At 42.0% G+C, this 23,925-nt stretch overlaps 1 protein-coding gene across 3 annotated transcripts in view; it reads left to right on the forward strand.

Moving 5' to 3' along the window:
- The window catches only part of SHISAL1 (shisa like 1), a 304,717-nt gene that overhangs the window by 23,122 nt on the left and 257,670 nt on the right, over nt 1-23,925 (forward strand). The gene's annotated exons all lie outside the window — the stretch shown is intronic.

The following is a 23,925-nucleotide window of genomic DNA, read 5'->3' on the forward strand; positions in this document are numbered from 1 at the left end:
TATTTCTTTCCCCATTACTCAGTGTTTCCCGTTCAATCCGCATTCCTCCATTCGTGCTCCCTCTCTCTCATTCTCCTATTATGATGCCACGAAACTTTCCTTTCCCAAAAGCTTGGAAAAAATTGTCAGTTGCTTTTGTCAGCTTATCTCTCTGCAGCACGCGGGGTGGTTATTTTCTACCCTCACAGATTATACTTTGTTTGTTTCTTAGGCTCATCAGCCATGAGAATCTGGTAGCTCACTGTGACGACTTGGATGATACTGAACCTAGGTTGTCTAATCAATATATTCTTCCCCAAGATGGTGTCCCTGCTTGCATTTCAGTCTCAACACTTCCTGAAAAATGAATGTTTCACAAAATGAATATTCAAAGCATCTGCTGGTTTTTGAAAGCTGCTGAGAATTTTTTTCTTCGTCTTGAGTCCTTTTCTGTGTTTTACTTACTTTTCCTTTAATTGCAGGGTGGAAAAGAAAGAGAAGGAAATAAAAAGTGGACAAAGCAGACTGAAGTAAACATCACAAAATCTGTTTTCTTTAAAAGTTAGGCTTTTGATGACTTTTTTTCCTAGCAAGAAAAGAATTAGGAGGGGAAAAAAAATCCATGGAAAGCTATTTTTTAGAAACGATTTCTCTGGAGCGGGGTGAGTTTGGGGAAGGAATAAACTATTCCAAATTCACCTAGAAACTGCTCAATACTCTTATTTTTGCTGAAGTGGGTCCATTTGCAGTTGCTGACCTGGAGAGTGGCAGCTCCTTATTTCAAGCCTTAAGGCGTCCTCTCAGCATCCGCGGCCATGCTGGCTTTCTGCCAGGGACAGAAGTTGACAGGGTTATTTTATTGTTTACAGTGCCAGCCGGGATTATAGAAGAAACCGTTTCATTATTTACGGAAGGCATCCAGAAATGGGGGGAAAGAGTCAACAGTGCAGTGTTACCACCCACAGCTCCCTGCTGGTGATGCTGATGGGGGGGGAAGGCTGTTGCCCGTCATTTTGCAAGCAAGATCTTTTGTTGCCTACTAGAGGGAGGAAGAAGATTATAGTGACAAACGATAATGTTGTTGACTCCCTGGTAAGAAAGTGGAAGCTTTATTGCTCCACGATCAACCAACCAACTTCCTTTGTATCTAATGGATAGGTTCAGCTGCAAGTCAAACATAATCGCAGATAAACCCTGCTTAATATAAAAGCTCAAAGCAATTAAACTCCCCAAAATCCAGTTCTTTCCCAGTAACATTTGTTACACAAATTGCAAAAAGAAAAAAATTACATGCAAAAATCGTGTAATATATTGGAGCTGAGTGGTTCATTCTGAAGCGGCAGCTCTGAATAAAGTTAATAATGAGAACGTTATTTCTGTGATTGCTTTGGGACTGTAGCCTTGTTTCGCACCACAGTTCTAGTGTAAGGTGCCACATTTTTATTTAGTTGTTTGGGGCAGGGGCAACTATCGGGGAACTCAGGCTTATAAGAACCGCGTCGCTGGCTTCAGCGTGCGCTAGCAGCAGGCCCTGGAGACACTTCAGCAGAGCAGGGGAGGAAACTGGCAGTTTAACGATCTCAGAATTCTTGATTGAAGGGAGTACAGAAGCTACCTAGGGAGAAGTTTGAGACTATTTGTGGGGGTTTCTTCTTGTTTTTTTTTTTAAAAAGACCAAAGTGGTTAGTGTATTCGTACTGGATATAATGAAAGCAATTACATGTCCGTGCTCTGAGCGAACCATGCTGGTTTGAAGCTGAGTCTGCTACAGGATCACTACGAGTCTGACAGGAGACCTAATGGATGCTTCTGTAAGATGATTTCTAACTTTGACCAAATATCTCATGTAAGACCTATAACCTTCTGCTGTGTCCAGAAGAAGATTTCCATGCATCAATATTTTCCAGTTAAAAATGTGAGTCAGAAGCTAAATGCCCTGAGCTCATTTTTACACAGTGACCTTGAGGACATCACTACAAATTAAAGGACTCCTGTTCTGGTTTAAGAGTCTTTAAAATACTTCCCGACAAGTGCTCCTGTTTGCCTCCTGATGCTGCTCCCAGAAAACAGAAATTTCTGAAGGTAGCAATCGAATCTCTTAAGTAATTTAGGAGGCAAATGCTTATTTGAGTGACAAAGAAGTAAACACAGACTAGTTCATGTAGCTTTGCTAAATACCCTTCAGTTTTTGAGTTAGTATAAATCAAAGATGTGTCTGATGAGCTATTTTAGAACTGCTTTTCTCAAATAAATTAATTTCTAGGTCCCAATTCAGCAAGAAGAGAAAGATGTGTGTACTTCTACCATTCCTCTAAGGCTAATGCATAAACTTGTTCCTGAAAATACAGAGCAGACAGTTGTTCAAGAATTGCTCGTTTGTTCAGGGACCAGAATCTGGTGTGCTTCTTTGGTAAGCACCACTGTCCTCGGGGTAGAAAGTTACATTTACTTTTTATCAGACAGTGGACTATGACCTTTTTTCTGACAAATAGCTTCAAAAGAGGAGGTGGGATAAAAGGTGTGAAGGTGACAGATATTTTTCTTAGCTTTCTCCAGTTGAAAATGGCATGGAAGTCATATCTCCTTTATACTGGCCAACAGAATGGGCTACAGGATAAGCGTGTATGGTGAGCAAGAGTGGAAGGAGGAATAAAAGACTAGAAAGACCAAGATCAGCACCCGCTACCACCAAACTAATTTGCTTTTGTGAAGAACTTGACACTGTTTTGAACGAAGCTCTGCTTAGTAGATGTGCTTTAGATTCACTTTGGACATCCTCGCATCCTTCAAGCTTATTTGTGGAAACCTTTGGTAAGAAGAGGCAACAAAGACTCTAGTCTAGCCAAGGCACACGCTAGACATGGTGATTCTCAGGTGTGTGAAAATGGCAGCAGGGCCAGGGAGAGAGTGTTATGTAGAGAGATAGCTTAAGTTGCACTTCGGTTTCTAAGGGGATGACACTTGGTAGCCCTGTTTTCGGACATAGGTGAGTCCAAGTCTATTTGTCCAAGTCTGTTTTAGCTCAGTTATGGGTATAAGGCTTAAGTCAAGGAGACTCCCTGAGTCACGTGAGTATTTTGAAAGCGTTATGGAGGACAGGAAATAATAATCTGAAACTAGAGCTGCAGTTGTTACCTATCTCTTCTCTTGTCTGTGCTCCTTGAATGATGCTAAAGGAAAGGTAAGCTTATTGGGAAATTTTGGTGTGTCTGTACAGTACCTGGCAGAAAGGAATAAGGTAATGAAAAGTAGAAGTCAATTATAAGGAGAAGTTAAGATAATATACAAAAGCCTCACTGAAGTTAGAAGTAGATTATTGATTCACAACAGCTACAGTCACGTAGGTCCTAGATAAGGATGGGAAAAAGCTATGGAAACCAATCATAAATACTTGAGGGGGTGGTGGAAGGACATAGGGATAATCCATTTCTGAGGAAGGCTGATGTTTTCCATACGGAGCAATTAATAAAAATTGCCTTTTATATTTCTTACAAATCGTACTGTAATTTGGGGGCCTTTATATCCAGAGTGTTTTCAAAAGCAATGTGGAGGCATTGTCTGTGGTTTTCACAATGATTAAAGAGGTGCTGCTTTCCTGCTGCGGTGGAAGAGCATGAAATAGTGGAAGCCTGGTGTTCCTGGTGCTCACCTGGACTCCCTCCTGCCTGCCCACCTGCCGCAGAGCAGCAGAGCGTGCTGCCTTGCAGACGCGTGGCTTCTTTGGGTCTTCTTGTTATTTCATTGATCGAATAAAAAGCTGCAGTAAAGAATTTCTTTTCTAAAAATAGTAAACGTTACACAACACCTCAAGAGCAGGTTTTGCCTTTGCTTTGCAACTAGAACTGCAGCTGCCTCAGGTTACAGTAGCAGCTGAACAAAAAGAGGTGAAAAAAAATTTTCTCCTAGTGAGAATTTGGAAATATGTGTTTCAAGTTTTCTCATCTTTTGGTTTAATAAACTAGGAGATATGTTTCTCTGTTGGTTTTGCTTTACTGAAAGTGTGCTAGTTTTGTATTTCCAGTGCTGCATCTATGCCCCTGTGCATTACTTATGAAACCTATGCTGTAACTTGGCCACTGGCAAATGTCAGAAGTTCAGTTTCTCACTTTGGATGAATATTTAAACAGCAAATAAAATATAACCCAAATTCCAGGACTAATTTGGAAGATCCTACCTTTCTGAATCATGCCATGGTGCTCAAAGCTTTCCGTCTACTCACAGAAATACTCCTCTCGTGAGTCTGAATGGGGGGAATTCCCCCTTTCTTGTGGGTTTGATGGCCCAGCCTCTTGCCTCCTTGTTTCTGCTGCCTCAGCCAGGACACATCAAGCAGAATATCTTACTCATGACAACCTGTTTGGCTTCTGTTGCTTCTGCATTCTTGCAACAGTGTAGTATTACTGATGTGCACTGGCTGAAACCAGGACACCAGTGCATTCAGATTTGATCTTCTGGTACTTCTGGGATAGCTTAGCTCAGATGGGCCATGTCCTCTCACACCATGTAAGAAACTCGCAAGGCCCAACTTCTGTGGGATGGCCCTTTTCAAAAGTGTGTATTTCTAAGACCTTTTTGAGGAAATCCTCTGTAATTATTATGCTATAACCTGTCTGTTGCTGGTAGAGGCAGTGATAGCCTGGACCTACAACGTGTAGCACTACAGCATTCAGTCAGCTCTTTCAGTTGATCTCAGAAAGACTCAGTAACGAACCACTATGTGTATATACCAACTTTTCCGACATTTCTAGCCCCAAGAAGCATATAACAATGCTGTCATTAAAGCACGCCCTTTTCCCAGGGACTACTTAGAGAAAATATTAACGTTTCAGCATTGTGTTTAGTAGAAGATTTGGGTCTATTATATTACTGCTTTTCCTGTCCATGACTGTAGTGATAGTTTTTGCATCAATATGTTTTCAGTGTAAAGGAACAATTAAATTTCATGCCTGAAGCAGTTTAATTTCTCATTACTACATTAAATACTAAAGACACTTTTCCTGCCTCAGATCCACAACATCTGTCAGCCCTTGTCTAAAAAAGTTTGTCTGCTTTGGAAGTCAGTGTGGTATCAGACCGAGTCGCCATCAACCTAATATTTAGAACGTGGCTCTTGCATTCCTGATAACACTTGCAAAATTGGAGAAGCTCTTATGTTTTGGGGTTTTTCCCCAGAAAGAGCTAAATGTAGCATGTATGAGGTTTATGAGAAAAATCTGTAAAGAATTTCTACCTGAAGGAAAAAAGACATCCTTAAGAGTAGATAAATAACAGTGTAAGCAATGATTAAGGATCATACCCTTACTCAGTACGAATCACTTCAGCTTTGCTGGTATCAGTGAAACTTTGCTCATTTATTTCAACCAAGAAATTTGGTTCAAGTGCTAGATTAAAGTTAACTGATGTCCACTTCGTTCTGTAAGATGAGTGGACTCTTCAGTACAGAAAGCCAGTTTTCAAGGAGCTGAAGTGTAATTGTACAATTCATTTAATCTAATGTGCTGCTTTAAACACCTGCTGTGTGAAGGTAAGATACAGAAAAGTGTGTATGTCCCTGAAAAATTATATTATTCTAATAACCTGTAGTAGTTATCTACTGATTCTAGTGTACAAAAGGAAAGTGGAGGATTTGATATCTGAATATGTGAGTAGGGCACAAGTGAGCTCTGATTTTGGTCACAGGAGAAATTGAGCTGTTTGTGTACTGGTTAACAATTACAACTTTTCACTCTCTTCCTAGTGTGCCAGATTCTTTAGACTTGCACATATTAAGTGGCAGGGTAACCAGTATCACCTAGAGAGAAATAACCCTTCCTAACTGTCCAGTGATTTTCAAAACAGTCTGCCAGTGTACGTATAGTGGAAATCCAGAGAATCAATCCACCCTTATTTCTGCGATTTCTACCTGCTCTTGCCCTTTTCCCTGTCTTTTCCCACGTGTTGTCACTTCTGCGTCAGCCTTTCCTCAGTCTGTGTTGTGCATCTGTTTCTTAAAAGCCTCCATTTTAAAGGCTGTGAAGTTTCCTTATGGTCTCATAGTCGTGTGCCCAGCTTGTCACCAGAATGAATGAGAAAGTCTGCAAAAGAAGAGAGAAACACAGAGAAACTCTGTCTCTGATACTTTTGTGGAGATTATTTTCTGTCAAGAGACAAAATTAAATTAGTTTAGTTCATTTCTGGAACAGCAGATGCCAGCCATTTGTGTGACCATCAATCCCTCAGCAGAGATCATTAACGAAAGCTTCTCTAGGCTTTGCTTATTGCTGGTGTAAGACAATGATGCTGTGGGCATAGGAGTCATTACCTCCCAGATGCTAATGCGAGGATTTTTCTTCTCTTAGATTTCGACAGTTACTAATCTGTAAAATAAAACTTGAATCCAATGACTGACTGTTAACAACAAAATATGAGGCTGTTGGCTGAGAGAAGGGAGATATGAATTGAATGCGTTCTACATGTTTCTCAGCTTTTCAGGGGAACTGAAACGCTTCTCCCCTGTACTTCTAGTTGGGATTTGCATACTTGAGCTGTCTGGGCTGTCCTCTGCCTCCAGAAATGAAGAAGTGGGCGCTTGGGGCTCCATATGAAGAGCAAACTCTGCCTAGGGGCAGACAGAAAGTTTCAGGGAAAGGAGAGAAAAAGGCAGAGCACGTGAACTGTGATTCTCCTCGTTTAAGCTCATAGCTGCTCCAGAGTGGCTCTCGTCGTACTTACTGGTAGAAGCGTGGTTCTATGGCGTGCTTTTGCTTCCATGGTTCGGCTGATTTTAAAAGATGCCAGAATTCATCTCTGAACATTGTTAAGGAAGAAGAGGTTCTTGGAAAAATAAGATGTTCTGTCCTCAGGAGATTAAAGCAAAGTTGAAAACCCCATCATGCCTACACTTAGTGAAAAACTATTTTGGAATGCAATTTAGCCTGGTAAGCTACGAAAGATTGTGAAAATGGGTAAGCTGCGGTTAGCTTTCCTCTATGCCTCTTCAGCTGCTGATATGAAGACACCCTGTTGCCCTTTAAATTCCTCTGAAAAGCATGTTGGGAAAGTGCAGTGCCCCATTGCATCACCACAGAGATTGGTTGCCCTGCAGGGTGAATAGCTGACTACGACCAGCAAAGCCTCCTGGCACGCAGCAAAATATTGTGAGGTGCATTTGAACCTCTTCATCCCAACAGGCTTTTGAATGTGAGTGAACCAAAATATTTACCAATGCCTATGTTACTGTTATGGCCATTGCACTATAGACATGGTCTTCCTGAAAACTGAAGCCTGTTGAGGAGTAACAATATAAATTCTAAAGCCAACATAACACTTTTTTTCTGCGTTGAAAACACTTTTCAAAATGCTAAAATACTATGGGAGGTACTCCCATGCCAAAACTAAGGTTCCCCTTTTGGAGGAAAAGAGGTAATTTTAGCTTAGCTGTTACAAATTCCGTTCAGAAAAAAATAGGGCATTGCTCTATAGCTTAAAATTAAACATGTGTGCTTCCCTGAACCGGATGGCGCATAGGAGTGCGTCTTGTTCAAATCCAGGCTAAGCAATCTTGATGTGTAGAGAAGTCTAATTTTATAGTGCCACTGATCCTACTCTGCTAGTGTCAACTGCAGCCTTGATACTGATTTTATTTAGTCTGGGTTTACCACAATAAGCTTTTCTGCATCAGTTGCCTCTCTAAATCCCTTTAACAGGGATTTTTAATGGCAGGAAAAAGGGTCTAAGAAGGATTAGTCACTAAATTGTGACTTCTCAAGCTTCTAGAAAGCAAAAGCAAACATGGGCTCCTCAGGCATCGTTTTAGCACTCTTACTAAAAAGTGCGAAACGTCCAGCTCTGCTAGCAGACACCTAGCCAGTGAGCACTACCAGACGGATGCTGGCACCTCATCGATTCTAGTGACAGAGCAAAGCCTTTACGTCAGCAGGAGCAGAGGGCTCTTCCCTACGCCTCCCAGAGTGGTCCATGCACCTGGACAGTCTTTCTCAGGAAAGTCATTAGCACCACGCCTAGACGAGGCAAATTAACTGCAGCTAATTTCACACAACTCCTTTCCTACCTAAATTAAAGGAATTTAGGGACTGAAGAGCTATGTAATTAGTGGCCTTCTCAATTCTGTGGCATATGAAGGCTGCAGAGAGTTACGGAAGTCTGCCCTTTGAAATTCTGAAATTGCTGCTTTTTCACTTCTGGACTGTAGCTAAGACTGAGTAAAACAACAGGGAGACCTGTGCTTTCTGGTTAGGATCAAAGATCGATATGTTTGAAAGTCTCAGAAGAGTTGCTCAGTCAAAACAGACTGCAACATTTTTTGATCCTATTTGATCAGGTGAGAGGGCAAAGATGGGTCTTGGCGTTTTTTGGACCGGTCTTATTTCCTCTAAATATTCCCAGCAGTGAGCTATTTGTTGGAGTGTCCACAAAAATGTCAAACTTTAAGTTAGGAAATAGAGATATTTTCAGAAGCAGACTGGAGCTGCATGTATGTAATTATTTCTACTATAAAACACATTCTGAAGGTTAGTAGTATTCATTCGGCCAGGAGCATTGCTAAGGGAGTTAGTATCCAGTGACAACAACCAGTAAAGCTGGCATTTGAAATATGAGGCACACGTAATGAACTCACTTGAGAGCAATCTTCAGAGATAAATAGCCATAAAATGAATGGTTCTGGCTAGTAAATAAATATGAAGGCGTTATGTTCCTCATGAACAGATAAAGGCTTAAACTGTTTCAGAATGACTCACGGTGGACTATTAGCCTAGTTTTCCATAGAAATAAATGTTCTCATGAAGTTTGCAGCCCATGTTTACAGACTGATGCAGTTTGGATGAAGCAAATGAAAAAGAAAATTACTAGAAATGCAGGCAAACTATAAACCTCTGAAACTTGCCTACCCCTCCATGCTACTCGTTTTCCTTCAGTTATGGAAGTTTGTGATGCTTTTTCCCCTCCTGAAACTGTCTGCTACTCAGTCATGCAGCTTAATGGATTCTAGTCCTTTCATATGGCACCAGCAGGCAAACGCCTCCTTGCACGTGCCGGGGGCATTCTCCCAGCCCTCTGGATTGCCAGAAAATGAGATGTTCAGATATACACCACCTCACTTGGCAACTCCATTGCCACCTTCTAACAGAGAGATGACCCCACCTGCAGAGAGGCCCCTGCTAAGGAGCAGTTTCAAAGGAGAGGCACTGTAACACTACCCTGTAGAATTTCTCATGCAATTTCCATGGAGCTGCTTGGAGACAAGGGGAAAAGGCATGTGTCTGAAACAGCTCTGCTCCACTCTCCAGGTTTCTAGTGTGCTTTCGTCCCTACCTAAAAGACTGCTGAAGTGACCTTCTGAAATAGAACAGTATCTCTTCTATTTTGCAAACGTAAGGTGAGCAATCTCATGATATGTAAAACTTGGGGTACTGGGGCGACCTCAGCACAACTGCTATAAATCCGAACAGCTGTATGCTCACATTAGTTTCGTTTCCTTTTTTTGTGTTGCGGCAGCGTGGGGATGTGCCATTGAACAATTGCTGTTTAAGGAGGATGGTGCCCATGAAATAAAATCCTTCTCTGTCTGTAGCCCAAGCAGTAATTAGTTTTGAAGACTCTGTTATAGTGAGTAATGCTCTGGCATTGAGGTTATTTATAGTAGTGTGTTGGTGATGACGTCATTGTTCCCTGGTAGATACAGCTGACTTATTCACAAATAAATACAGATAAGAACTGGAAAGACATTTTTGCTGTCCAGCTGTTTTGTGGAGTTTAGTGTTGAATGGACCTTTGGGTGTAGGAGGTCCGGTTTACTTGTTCTCCCAGGCGTGGCACACAATAATACATTCTCTGTTAGAAAAATGTAGCTTGGGTCTTCAACCCAGGACAGTTTTTCTCAGCATCTATCAGGACAGTGTTTCAGAGCCGTACTGCCATACTTTTCTTCTGTTACAGATCTCTCCTAGTTTCTTGTCTAGATTTATTTCTATTTTGATTCTGTGCTAACATTACCCAGTGGCTTAAGTCGTTTTCTCCCTGCACCATGTTTATATGAGGGCATTGGCTAATGAACGGTAGGTAGGGATGATGTTCTGCTGTGGCAGGGCTGCCCAGATCCTGGTCATCTTAAGAGCCTTTGTGCCTTTTCCTGTTGAGTTAATCTTTCGTCACACTGGCTGATCAGGGCTATCTACACGAATTTTTTTGAGTGCCTTTTATAATGGTACCTTGTACAAGACTTCCCTGGAAATGACTGTTCGTAGGGTGCTTTTTTAAGGTGTTTTGGAGCTGAAAAGGCATAAAATTGTTCTAAGTAAGGGAAAACACTCTTAACTAGTGCATGGTACTGTCCTTCCTTTCTGTTTGTCGTAGGACTGTAACACTAAAACTTGAATAAGAATACCAGATGCTATATTTTTTACCCATATGACCTCAAGAATGGTTCCATGTAGATAAAAACATCAACAGCTTTGGATAGTCTGAGACTATTGTAAAGATAATTAAAACCAGCTGTTAAATTTTTGCTGACTCGTGTCTTGTGCATGGAACCATTAATGCCCTTACTTTGACTGTGGAACACAACAGATCATATGTGACCTACATCAATAATAAGTATTTCTAGCACTTACATAATTACATCAGAAGGTTATATTTCTGCTTTATGTGAGATGTAAAGCACAGAGGGATGCTTTGGATCTATTAATGCCAGGACAGAAACTGTTTTGTTCAGGAGCTGAAATTGGATCCTATATGCATTTATAGGTTTTATGTGGTTGCTTATGCCACTACTGTCATCTACACTGAAAATCCTTATCTTCCTTTCCTGGCTGAATACAGTCTGAGCTTGCAAGTGCTGTTCAGGTTTCAAGTATGCAGCCAACTGAGCTGTTCCTATCCTTTCCGCCCTGCCTCCTTGGAGTGTGGTTACAGCACATCTGCAAGCAACTGGGCACAAAAACAAGTATTTCTTTATAGATATTCTTTTAACTGCCCCTCTGCACATCTTCTGTCTTTTTTTGCAAACTACTCCTCTGCTCTAGTCTGCAGGAGATGGATGGTGCTTTCTGTCACCTTCTTTGGTGTTTAGTTACACATTTTCCTCTCGGACTGCTTCAGATTGCCAGTGTAACACGTAGGGGTTCCAGGCTGCCAGCCATGGCGTGGTCCACTGGGCCAAGAGTGTGCTGCCAATAGGCAGCTTGTTGGCCAGAGGGTTGCTCGTATTCCCAGTGATACCCGGAATATTATTCAAGGAAGGGCTGGCATCAGTAATAGGAACATACATCATAGTAGAAACATGGATCGTATGCCTGGGGTGCTATGCCAGAAGTGATCCAAGGACTGAAACAAGTATACTGGAAGGCAAAGAATACCAACCACAAGTATAGCAGAGACCCTGCTTTCATATTTCTGCCATGTGGAGGCTGACAAAGGACATGCCGGTGTCCCAAGAGCTGAACTCACTGATCTTTCCCCATGACACTGTTCTCCTGCAGCTGAGAAGAGACAGGGAAGAGGGGGCCCCAAGGAGTCAGATTTCCTGTGGGAGAATGGAGGTGGCTCACCAGCAGGCTGTCCCATCAGGCGTCCCTGGAAGAATCGTCCGGGACTCCTTCACACATGGCTTCTCAGGCACCCACAGGCACTGGGAATGGAGCAGTGTTTCTCAGGAAACATACGGCTCAAAAGCTTGCAAGAGGGGAAATGGCTCTTGGACTCCTGGCCCCCATGCGCTCTCATGATGCCTAAGCTCCCCAGAAGAAGTTGGAAGGGGCAGAGATCCTGTAGTCATCTGCATGCACTTTGAAATTGCGTGCAGACCTTGGGAATTGTTTTATTGTTTCTAATTTGCATTTTAATTTTATTTATCGCACTTTCTGTGACACTGCACAATTCTTTGGCTGTTTCATAAGGATAAGCAGCCAGCTCAGCTGACTACACGTTCATTTTTCTTCCCTAAACACAACTGTGAGTTTATCCAAGTTTTGTTTGGCATTTACTGTTCTCCTCATTGTGCCGATGTTCAGCATCTATTGGTACTTGTAATGGAATAAATTACCGCTACTATGCCAAAAGGTTTTATTAAAATATCAGAAAACTGTAAGCATCTATGTAAGTCAGTTAGATGGCACTCCAAGAACATAAACTAGCAGTCACTGACGTTGCCAGTGAGGTTTTATACGGTAAGGAAATCAGCCTGCACCAATGCCAGCCATAAAATTATTCAGTCACAATAATTCTTATAAAGATCAGTGGCTCCTTCATCACAGGATGATGAAGTTAAAAACCCTCACATAATACCACAACCAATTTAAAGCACTGTAACATGCTAATACGATGTGTTCCACAATAAAGCAGAACCTATCCAGGAAAAAAGCACTTGCCTTTGACAGAAATCACCCATCACATCACCACAATTGTCCAGGATGTGAGCACAGGAGACATTTTGAATTTTCCTTCCCAGTATTGAACCTGGGTTTGTGTTGCTGACAGGAGGGACATTGAGGTGGATGCTATTATCATTCACACAAATTACCAAGGACATCCGCAGGAGTCCAGGATTCAGCTCATTTGTCTGTGTTTAGTATTTTTCTCAGACTTCATATATATCAAACAGGGCACAGCAGCACATCTCCATAAATGTGATGTTTATAATAATTACATTAGCTCTGAAAGATAGCTCTAGCTTGTCTCCAGAGTAAATGCTGAAATTGCTAAGAATGTAATTAAATTATCTGTAGGGCTCAATATCTTACACGCTCCTTAAGCAATGCTGGTAACAGTGGGAAGTGCTCCCCTAAAATATGTTCTTACCTATGGAGTTGGAGAAGAACGCTTGCTGTGTGACCTCCCCGGACCTCCAGCTTTGTGAACTTCCCTAGTGCTTCCCCAGCTGGTGTATCGGTCCTGTGCCTGGGGTAGCCAGGCCCAGCACAGCCGAGGAGCCTTGTCCTTGGCGCTTACCGGCTTCGTGCATGCGTGAGCCAGCAGTTGCTCAGAGCAGTCTGAAGGCGTCATTCTCTGAAGGCCAGCAGCGGTTTTCATACACATCTCTACATGTCATATGCCACATCTGGCAGGTAAGTGTCTTTCATAATGGCGTCACAGGCCTGCAGCAGCAGGAACCCGTGGCGTGGTAAATGGAGAGGAGGCAGCCAGACGCAGAGGTGGGAGCTCCCGCAGTTACGAGGCACAGGACAGGCTGTGTTCCCATGGATGTCTCCTTCCTTCTGGGTGACTGGAGTCATCTCATGTCTGACAACTTATTTGATCCCTCCTATTCTCTTGTTCCAGAAGTGATAAACACTGGCCAGTAATAAGAGGGTTGAACGTTTCTGCTAAATCTGTCTTAAAAGTATTTGAACAAGAAAAGAGACTATTGACTAGACCAGGAGCACTAATATTGAGCCCCAGAAATCCTCTGCTTTCCAGATGGAAAGGTTTGCCTATCTGGAAGCAGTTGCTATTATTTGAGAAGAAAATTAAGAATATTCTCAATGCACGACTGCATCAGACCTACTTTTGAACAAGGTGCTTATCTCGTGTATATCTCTGCTGTGCCTTATTCCTGAGCTAGGGAAACGCTCTGCACCCATACGGCGGCCAATTCCCATTCTCTTCTTTCTTCCAATGGCCTGAAATGCAGGATGAGGGATTTGTGCAGGATGAGTTGCCAGCGTCTGCATGATCAATCTGGCATCTGCCTAGGGGATTAGATGATTTTTTTTGTTTGTACTACATTTGTGTTATCCAATTTAAATACCACTTTATTTCTTCTAAATGTTCTGTGCTCCACCTAACCTCCATCTTGTTTAGGATGATAAATAACCAGATTACATTGATCAGTTGTTAAAGAGATTAAAACAAACCAAATCAATCAACAAATGAAAGGTTTCAGTGCCTTACTGAATTCCTTTCTTTCACGAAAGGAAGCTCTACTTTGTTTTTCCAGAAGCATTTTCTTTATCTTGAAGTTCTTGTCTCTCGGGGTTTCTCATATTGCCAGGCCTAGATTTTGGCTTTACCTAGCAGCACACTGTAAGATTCCAAGTTTTTTTTATCTAGGTATCTTAAGCATCTCTGATGTTTTGCTTACTAAAATCTTTCACATATTTCTGACTCAATAAGGTTAGAATATGGAGGCTTTTTGATAAGTTCCTTTGATAGTAGCCTAAGCTAGATATTTTTAAATAAAGATGATTTATAAAACATGGAATATGCATTTCACAAACTGTTCCTTATCCTTCTATTTTAACTTGAAGGTGAGATTAGGAAGCAAAGGAGATGTGTCTGGAATAAGAATTTATGATTAGCATTACTTTCATCATAGTCTAAACATTCCCATACTGTAGTTGCCCTTTCGTGCAATTTTTCTCTGCGAGAACTGATTCTTTGAATTGTTTCTCTGATACCTTTGTGACATTCGTCTTTGATCTGCTGTCTACAAACGCTGTTCTCACATAAGTAGCTTTTAAATCTTTTTTCAATCTTACTAGAGGGTTGTCTTCCTTAACATCCTGGGACAGTGATTTCCATATGGATTATAAATAGCTTTCCAGTGCATTTGTTGGAGAATGAGAATAGTACACATTTATGAACTTTTAGTGGACTTTGGTATATAATACAGAAGAGTTTTTAGAGTTCAAAAGGCAATAGCACTGTGCGATTGAACAAGATGATCTCTGTAGATAGGCTGTTAACCTTCACATCGTGTTTTTCAGCTTGCTTTCTCTCCAGGGCTGTATCAGAAATCTCTATTCTGCTTTTAATCGTAATTCATTATTCTTGCAAGATCCCCTACAAAGACAAATGTCAACTGGTGACAATTCTGCGTCTGGCGGCAAACCAGCCTCTCAAGTCGTGTAATTTTTTTCTGTTGCAGAGATTCTACTCCATCACATGTAGCTGTTTAGCCTTAATTACTCTGCCCTTAAAATGACTTCATCTCGTTCAGGAACATAGCTTGCTACTTTCTGAAGTACAAATGAATAAGTCTATCTAATGTGAGCATAATTTTAATTCTTGCTTTTACTTTCTTTTTCCTTGAGTTTCCAGTCACGTTAGTGTGTTCTACTGCACAAGTTTTATGGGTTATGAATTTTATTTAATGAAGCCCTAAGCAGTTGGCTGTGGTCATTACTATGTATGCTGTAGCTTACTGAGCTAAAATTTGTATACAATTTCACATGACTTCTGGGCTTGATTTAATCTCACCAGATATAGAAAATGTTTATTAAATTTTGTATCAATATAACACTGTTCACAAACCATAGTGTTGGTTAGTCTATCTGTTTGGTTTGTTCAGAAGCGTATTTATTACATATGTGGCAAAAAAGGTGTCATGTGAATATATTATCTATTTGTGCCAGATATTTAAATTGATTTCAACTTCTCAAACAGTTTCCTATGCAAATGCTGAAATCTAGGTTTTCTGTAAAATCAAAAGCTAATCTCTTGTGGCTGGAAGAATTTGGACCGGGTGTGGTATACCTTCCTCTCTTTCACTGTTACAAAAGCTGGTATCCACCCGTTTTCTGCGTACCTCTCTCCCTTAGAATTTAGGTTCAGCATGTGGCTTTGATCTGTATGATATTTTCTCCAGATGCATTGTAAGATACCACGTATGCCTAGAATATATCCATACATCTCGCATACAAATCCATTCTTGTCGCTGCTCCGTTTGGCACTAAAGCAGTTTGTCAGATCCTAGCGGCAGAGCTGTCGCTTCTCTGTACCCATATGCCACTAAGCACGTTGTGAACACTCGCAGAAGGAGCCGACACACATGCAAAGATCCTCCCCATTAATGCTAAAGAAAGTTTCAGTAGTTAAACGTGCAGATGACAGGCAATGTGAAATTTATGACTGAATGAATAACCTCACTTATGCCTTGTAGGGAACAGTGAGCTCGAAAGCCTTTAGGAAGTTCTTCATCTGAGGTAGTTTTATTTCTTCAGATTTAATTTTCAAAAAATACAGATCTAATAAACTTTTGTCCCACAAAATCCTCATGTAACATTTTCACCGGGCCCTATGGCACAGGTAGGGTAATCTCCAGCAGCCTGTTGACCTGTGCAATGATGAGTACATCTGTGTTACAGACCCTGTTGCTGGGCTTTCTTGGGACCAGGAGTATAGAGTCTTCACATAGCATTTTCGTTTTTGGGAATAAACCTTGCTTTCATAGCATTATTTTTCGAGTCTGCAGGGCTCCTTTGGTCACCATCACAAGTAGAACACATTCCTAAAGGCTGAACAGGTAGAAGTAAGCCAAGGGGCAGATAGCACCTTCAGTAAGGTTTTGCGTGACTCTGAAGTCGCAGGGAATTTTAAGCAGTGAAAAAGCTTGCAGCTGCAGCACACCGCAGAGTCTTTCCACATTAGCGCCATGAGCTTCAGCCTTCGTGCGTTCGGGATCTCCTGCTGCAAGACCTTCCTTCTCACTGGTTTGAATAGGACTTTTTTCAACAGTTAAGGTCTTCAGAAAAGCATGATTTTTCTTCTCACAGTCATGGTTGTATTATTCCAGACTTTTATAAGGGCTGCCCATTGCAGCAGAGCAGAGTCACGCTGTGTATGTTTAGACTGTAAGCTACCAAAAAAAAGCAAACACACAGTGAGCCTTAATAATGTCAATATGTTCAGCAAATGGAGTGTGGCGGGGTGAAAGTCATTCTTGAACCAAATACATTCCCAACAGGAGCTCCTTCCTTGTTGCCTGTGACAGGCGCTGCCAGTGGTGATGGACTGGAAAATTATCCCTACGAATGGTGCAAGTCTGAAGTTCATCTGGTGGGTTAACAGTGCAGGATGATAATTTCTGGCAGCTTCTCTCTGTGTTTCTCCAGGCACAAAGAATGTGAACTCTGAGAAATGCTGGTAGACCTTAGACAGCTGTCAGGTATGTTGGCAGTGGGAAACTGGGAAGGAGTTATGTGCTAAAACTTAATTTGTTCACACGATGACTTGCTTCATGTATAGTTAAAACTGGGCTCAACCCAGCAGCTCTTTTTTGCTCAGCTCTCACTTCCCATGTAGCTTCAGCCTGGCGAAGAGGAGTCGGTGGTCCCCTCTCGGTCTCCACTCCCTGCATCTAAAGCCCCTCTGGTTACACCAGAATGATGCGCCGTGCACATCTGACTTGGCAGGGTTTCGCTTACCCTGCCTCTTCCTTACGTTTGTATCAGCAGTGACGTTGGTGCCAAGCCTTACGCACCTCTGGATGAGATTTATGCAAATTATCACCTCGGCTGTTTTGTTCGTTGGCTAATAATCTGCATACAGCCGTGCATTTTGGCTGGATACGTGCGCACTGAGCACTGCGGAAAGGCCTGTGAGTGAGCGGCCAGCTGGCTGCTGCAGTGTACCCACGGTGACCTTTTCCAAGCTCTCCCTTGCTTTTAAAACAGGAAGCCATCAAAACGGCCGTTCTCCTGGGGAGAGGCTGTGCAGCTTGGCTCTGGTGAGCGTGGCGGCAGCGCAGAAGTGCTTGCGGCAGCAGGCGGGACAGGGGAGTATCGGGATACGTGGTCGTTGCTCCAGCCCTGCTCACGCCCCTTGTGTTCCTGAGGTCAGGCGTGCATGTGCAGTCACGCACATCCTCTCCTACTCTTTCTCTCCTTCACCTTCACTTACTACTCTGACCTCTCTGTCTACCTCTTTGTGCATCTTCGACCCAGGAAGGTGCACAGTGAACTGTTGATACTTAACTGTAAGGTAACAGAAGTAGCATCCTATTGATGTCGTTGTCAGTGAAGGAAAATACCTCCCTAAAAATAAAATGAGATTGTACTGTTTGGGTCCAAAAGTAATATGAAAGTTAGTGGAAAAATGAATTCTGTGTTTGGAAAAAACAGATTCCTATGACAATATGCTGAAGGCTGAATTTGATGTAATAGTAAGAATAACAAAATCATTATCAAAATTTAGGATTGTGATTTTTTTAAAAAAACGCTAGTTTTAATCAGATGGAAAAAGAAATCTGTTTATTTTATTGCAAGTTGCTGTCCTCACCTCAGAACTACTTTGGTTTTGTTCAGTTCCAGCAACCCAAGTAGCTCCGTGCTGTGCCGTTGTGTTTAGTGGGGATGGGGGTTAGATAAGCGAGTGGTGACTGACCATCTTCTCTTGCTTCTCTGTACTCTTGCCTGTGCCAGTGGTACAGCTGGTGGACGTGTTTGCTAGAACCAAGTTATTTGTTTTTAATGAAAAGGGGTTATTTGCTTAGGTTTTCATTTTATTACTTTTTTTAATACACCTGTGTAGAGCACTAGAGAAGTTCTTTGTGTGTGTGTGCACACAGAGGTGTGCATTTAGAAACACCCCCTACAAACAAAATAACCATGGAATCTTACCGTCTAATTGGAGTTTCTAAACTCGTCAAGAAAAGGAACACTGAACTTTCCAAATGCTTGAAATAAATTGAATAGAATTTTGCTGCCCCCTCAGTTACTTAGGTCTTGGTTTTCAGCCTACAAATGTTTGTAACTACCTTCAGGAAAATGAACATTTCTAAAGACTGCATGTGCTAATAATTTGTTGTCACTATTTGCATAAGTAATTTGATGAGTTAAGTGGTTAAAGTGGTGAGAGTGGGAACATATGTTTTCCATTGAACATTTTGGGTATTTATGATTCAGGATGCTTTTTCTTTCTTAAGCACAATAAGAACATATACAGTCATCATCCCAAATAAGCCTCACAAAAGTTAATTAAGGATTTAAAAAAATCTCCCATGAAAATACGAAGTACAATTTGCTATGAAAGATACGCCATTTGAAGTAAATCTACACACATTAGAACTCTTTGTGAAGCTTGTTTGTCCGTAATGGTGAAATGCTGTGTGGGTGTAGACATACCTAGTTTTGTTGGGATTTGTGTTTGCATTATTATTAATACAACTGCTCATAAAATACACATGTATTTAATACTGGAAAAATCTTGAGACATAAGTATTGTCCTGCTAAAAATTATCTTAAAGGAAGAATTTTAGAATAGGAAGGGAATTTGTGTGTTATGGAATTCCCTTTGGAAAACCTAGTCTGCTTTGTATTGACTTTGATTCAGAGGCTAAGCTACATTTAAATATTTTACAGCAATACTGCGTTTAAATGGGTTATAAATAATTCACTCAATAGCTGAACAGATGTCTCTGTGGAGTGCAAACTCTCTATATCTTAATGAGTAGATTTAATAGAGTAAAACAGACTTCCAAGCTTTCAGTTATTGGAAAAGAGATGACAGGAAATCTGACATTCTGCTCTGTATAGAAGGAACATACAAACTAGAAATAAAAGCAACAGGGAGTGCCTAGACATTTTTTTATTAATTTTGAGGAGTCACATTGCATAATATCACGGCCTATGACATTTTGTTCCCATTTTGATGTTTAGAAGAAGCCTTGATTTCTGTTTTCCTGCAACAGTCTTCACACAGGAATAGGAAAGACAAGGATTTGCTTTAAACAAAATTTGAAAAATATGAAAAACCCTATTCAAAATTCAAGCTGGCTATGAAAATTTAACACAATAAGAATTCTTCAGGACTGACTTCATCATATTCTCCTGCTGAAGAGGAGTCATGACGTGGCAGCAGAAGCATCGCTGTTCTCTGCTACTGGGACGTTTGCAAACGCTTCCAGCGGCCACCCAGTATCACTCTGCATTGCTGTCGGTCAGCTCGGCTCAGAAGCTTGGGGAAGAATTTGAAAAAAGGACAACAATGGAACCTTGCACTGAAAAGTATTTTCACCCGTTCCCTCCCCACCCCCTTAAGTTTATTGATTTGAAATCTTAAAAATCCTTGGACTGTAAAAATATATATCTGGAGATAATAATCCATATTCTCAGATTACTGAAATTAATCTAGCTACAATGACTTTCAAAACCTTAAGCAAAACCCAAATCAAAAAATGAGGCGATCACTCCAGATCCTCCCTTCCTCCACTTAGCCCTCACAGGGCATAAAATTAACAAACAAACAAAAAAAGGTGGTGGTGGGGGGAACCCAAGAAAACAACTTTACAAAAGACTCAGAGCTGTGGCCTTTTCATTACAAATATACGAGCCAGAAAGAGCCCGTGAGTGCGATACGGTGGTGCTCCTGAAAATCAGAAATTACACAGAAGTGCTCTTCAGAACTTGGCTGGGATTCAGCGATGGCCTAACTCCAGTTATTTCTGGTTTCCAGTTTTGTTGCTGTGCCAGTTGTCCCTGTTCTAACTGTGGTGTTAAACGCCTTCTTTTGGGTGAAGACTGTAGATCTCTACATACTTGTATAAAATAAGATTTCTGCTTGATACTACAAGTCTTGTCCCAATATTTACAAAATTCTTGATGCTGTTTCTAGTAGAAAATGATAGTGTTACAAAGTACTTCTTTTTTTTACAAAATCTTATGGTAGAAGTGTGTACAAATATATCATCCAACAGGGCACAGTAATACAACATTTCTGTGAACTTTTCAAACATTTTTTCCCAATTAGAACAAAAACAGATTTCAAAGCATAATTCCAAACAGAAATCCAGATTTTAATAAGGATCTACTCCCTGCCAGCTGTCTGTGTATTTTTGAGCAGCATCTCTGAGCAGACATCCAGTAAACCCCCAAAACTCAGACGGAGAACAAGGGAATTTGGGGAGGGATGAAAGGCAGCAGCATCATTCAGTAAACTAAGTTCAAAGCTGCGCACAGCTTTGGCGGCAGTGCTATAATTCTAGAATCTCAGACCTTTCTGAAAGACCCTTTCTGGAAAAGGGTGAGTAGACAAAGCCCCAAGCTTTCACGTGTAAGAAGAGCAGCTTTGAAACTTTCATACCGATGAAAGAAATTTGGCAATACCAAACCTGCAAAACTGAAAGATGAAAAGGAAACAAAAAATATCCAGAATTTATTATGATTTTTTTTATTATTATTGTTTAAAGGCTGTTGTGTTTTTTAATACCTGGGTGAGGGATATGGAAAATCACTTTGATTGTGGCCTTTGTCAACACTAAGGTAACTTAAACCCCACCTTTGTTCTGTCTGCTTTTAAGATGGACCTCTGAGGGGAAGCAGCACAAAGTCTGTCTTAAGAACAATCAGAAAGGCGCAAGGTTGTGAAAAGTTACCCAGTAAAACCAGTGCTGGAGTGTCAAAGGCAAGTGCCTCTAAACTTCGGAGTAACTCCGACTGTGCTTGACTGGCAAACATGACCCGTGGGTAAGGATACAGCAGAAACTAAGCAGTAGAATTCATGCCTGGCTGAGAAGCATGTTGCTCATGAGAGCAACGTGAGTTGCCTTCCAGAGGGACCTGGACAAGCTCATCAGGTTCAACAAGGCCAAGCGCAAGGTCCTGCACCTGGGTCAGGGCTATCAGTTCAGGCTGGCGGATGAAGGGATTGAGAGCAGCCCTGCAGAGAAGGACTTGGGGGTACTGGTGGGTGAAAAGCTGGACATGAGCTGACAATGTGCGCTCACAGGCCGGAAGGCCAACCATACCCTGGGCTGCATCAAGAGAAGCATGGCCAGCAGGGCGAGGGAGGGGATTCTGCCTCTCTACTCTGCTCTGGTGAGAATCCACCTGGAGTCTGCATCCAGCTCTGGAGTCCTCAGCGTAAGAAGGACACGGACCTGGTGGAGCGGGTCCAGAGGAGGCCACAAAAGTGATGAGAGGGCTGGAGCACCTCTCCTGTGAGGAAAGGCAGAGAGAGCTGGGGCTGTTCAGCCTGGAGAAGAGAAGGCTGTGGGGAGACCTTACAGCAGCCTTCCAGTACCTGAAGGGGACATATAGGAAAGACTGGGACAAAGTGTTCACTAGGTCCTGTAGTGATAGGACAAGAGGTAATGGTTTTAAACTAAAAGAGGGTAGATTTAGACTGGGTTTAAGGAAGAGATTTTTTACAATGAGGTTGATGAAACACTGGCACGGGTTGTACAGAGAGGTGGTAGATGTCCCATCCCTGGAAACATTCAAGGCCAGGTTGGACGGGGTTCTGAGCAACCTGCTCTAGTTGAAGATGTCCCCGCTTACTGCAGGGGGGTTGGACTAAATGAACTTTATAGGTCCCCTCCAACATTTGTGAGGGGCATTCATGGCTAACAGGAGCCTGAAACTTTGAAAGGCCCCTCAGGTGCCCTCCTAGCTCGGTCCTGCACCCATCCAAGAGAAGTTGCCTCGACAGAAAAGGGTGCTTGTAATGATGATCTACATTGCAAGTTAGAGCCTTTCACAAAGTGTGTTTCCAGGGGAGTACTAATATAAAAAAAAATACTTGCTGCTTTTTTTAATTTTTATTTTCAACGCTGTCCTTTGTTAAGTTCTGATGAAACCTTAATTCAGCCAAGTGGAGCTTCAACACTGTTCTGTATGCCCAGACCTGCTCCGTATACTGAGTATACTGCTATGCTGGTATTTTCTGCTGTGTAACCCTGCTCCCCTTGTATCAAACATCAGAACCGTCAGTAAATGGCCATCTTCACAGCACAGAAGTATTAAAATCTAATGGGAAGCATATTGGAAAGCTTGTGGGAGCAAAGCCAACCACCTACGCAGCGCAGCTAATGTTCTTTTATTATCAGATCTGTGGCAGCCTGTGCCAGAATGCTACATCCCATCCCCAGATTAATTTTCACAAACGCTGCTTGCTATGTGGGGAGTTTGAAAATGTACGTACCTCATCTATTGCTCTGTTTTCTCTGTGTGCAGCAGACAATGCGGGGAAGCTGTACTCAAACACAGCTCTGTCGGCTGTTTTCCAAGCTGTGGCAGCTGTCGTGAGCACGGAAACGGGTGTATCCCGAGCACAGCGCGCTGGGGTGGTGGAGCGTACTCTGCGTCTGCCCGGGCTGGACCAGGCTTGCGAGTCCCTTCTCTCAAGCAGCTTGTGATGTTCGTTGCAGTGCTCGCTCCTTCAGCTTGGCACCGTAACTGCGGTTAGCTTGCGTGCTTGCATGGCTTCAGTGGTAAGCACAGGCATTTGTGGCTGCCGGTGGCAGTCCAGGATTGCTGGGGAGACCAATCCCCGTCCCCGTCTCTGTGCACTGAATCCAAGTGCACGCTCTGAAATGGGCCCCTGCAGGAGACGCACCGGAATAGCTGCATTGGTGCATTTCGTGGGCAATTTCTGTTGTCACTTTTTGCATTTGACAACTTTTTCATTCTGAATGGATCTCCTGTGCAGTTCTATATATTAACAACATTCTCAAATGCGTTATTATATCATAAACATTATTTTCATATTTCTGAAGCTTTTTCTTGTGCCTAGTAACGCAAAGTATCGACAAATTGTCCATTAATTTTGAACTGATAATTTTCAAAAGTTAAAATTGTGAAAAAAGTGAGTCAAATTTCTTTTTTTACCTAAATTAAGGATTGATCTATTCTTTGAATAAGAGCACTGCTTTTAAAGCAGCATAAGCCACAAGTTATTATTAGATGAGAAATGTGAAATTATATTAGCCATGCCTAGATTATTGAAGGAACAAGTAATAGCAACTGTTATCTCACTTCTACAAACAGCATAATTGGTGGAAAGATTTCACAGCTTTTCCTCTTACGGGTCTCTATACTAGGCATTTTTTATTTTAACAGTGTCCCTTTGGTTTCTTTTAAATGTATTTCAAGAAATTACTGGCTGTCACTGGTTAGGTTGGGGGGAAAGTGCCATTATTATTTGCAAGAAGATTAGTTTAGATGTGCGTGCAAATGTAAGAAGCAGACGATGAGGACTCCCTCTACCCTCTGCCCGCCCTGGCTGTGCGGTCGGGTCGTTACAGGAGGTCGGCGGTGGGTGATGAGGCTGCGGTGTCATCAGCATGCTGAAAGCTCAGCGCTGGTTTTCGCCGAAAGAGGTGGCAATGCTATTACAGCTTCCTCAGCATGGAGCTGACAAGCTGGCTGATGAAATAACCTGCTGTGGTTCTCGGAGACCTGCCTGCACATCAGCCTCTGTGAGGCAAGAGACAGCCCTTTTAGCACAAGCATC

This window comes from Opisthocomus hoazin, chromosome 1 (assembly GCF_030867145.1).
Source record: "Opisthocomus hoazin isolate bOpiHoa1 chromosome 1, bOpiHoa1.hap1, whole genome shotgun sequence".
NCBI classification, from domain to species: domain Eukaryota; kingdom Metazoa; phylum Chordata; class Aves; order Opisthocomiformes; family Opisthocomidae; genus Opisthocomus; species Opisthocomus hoazin.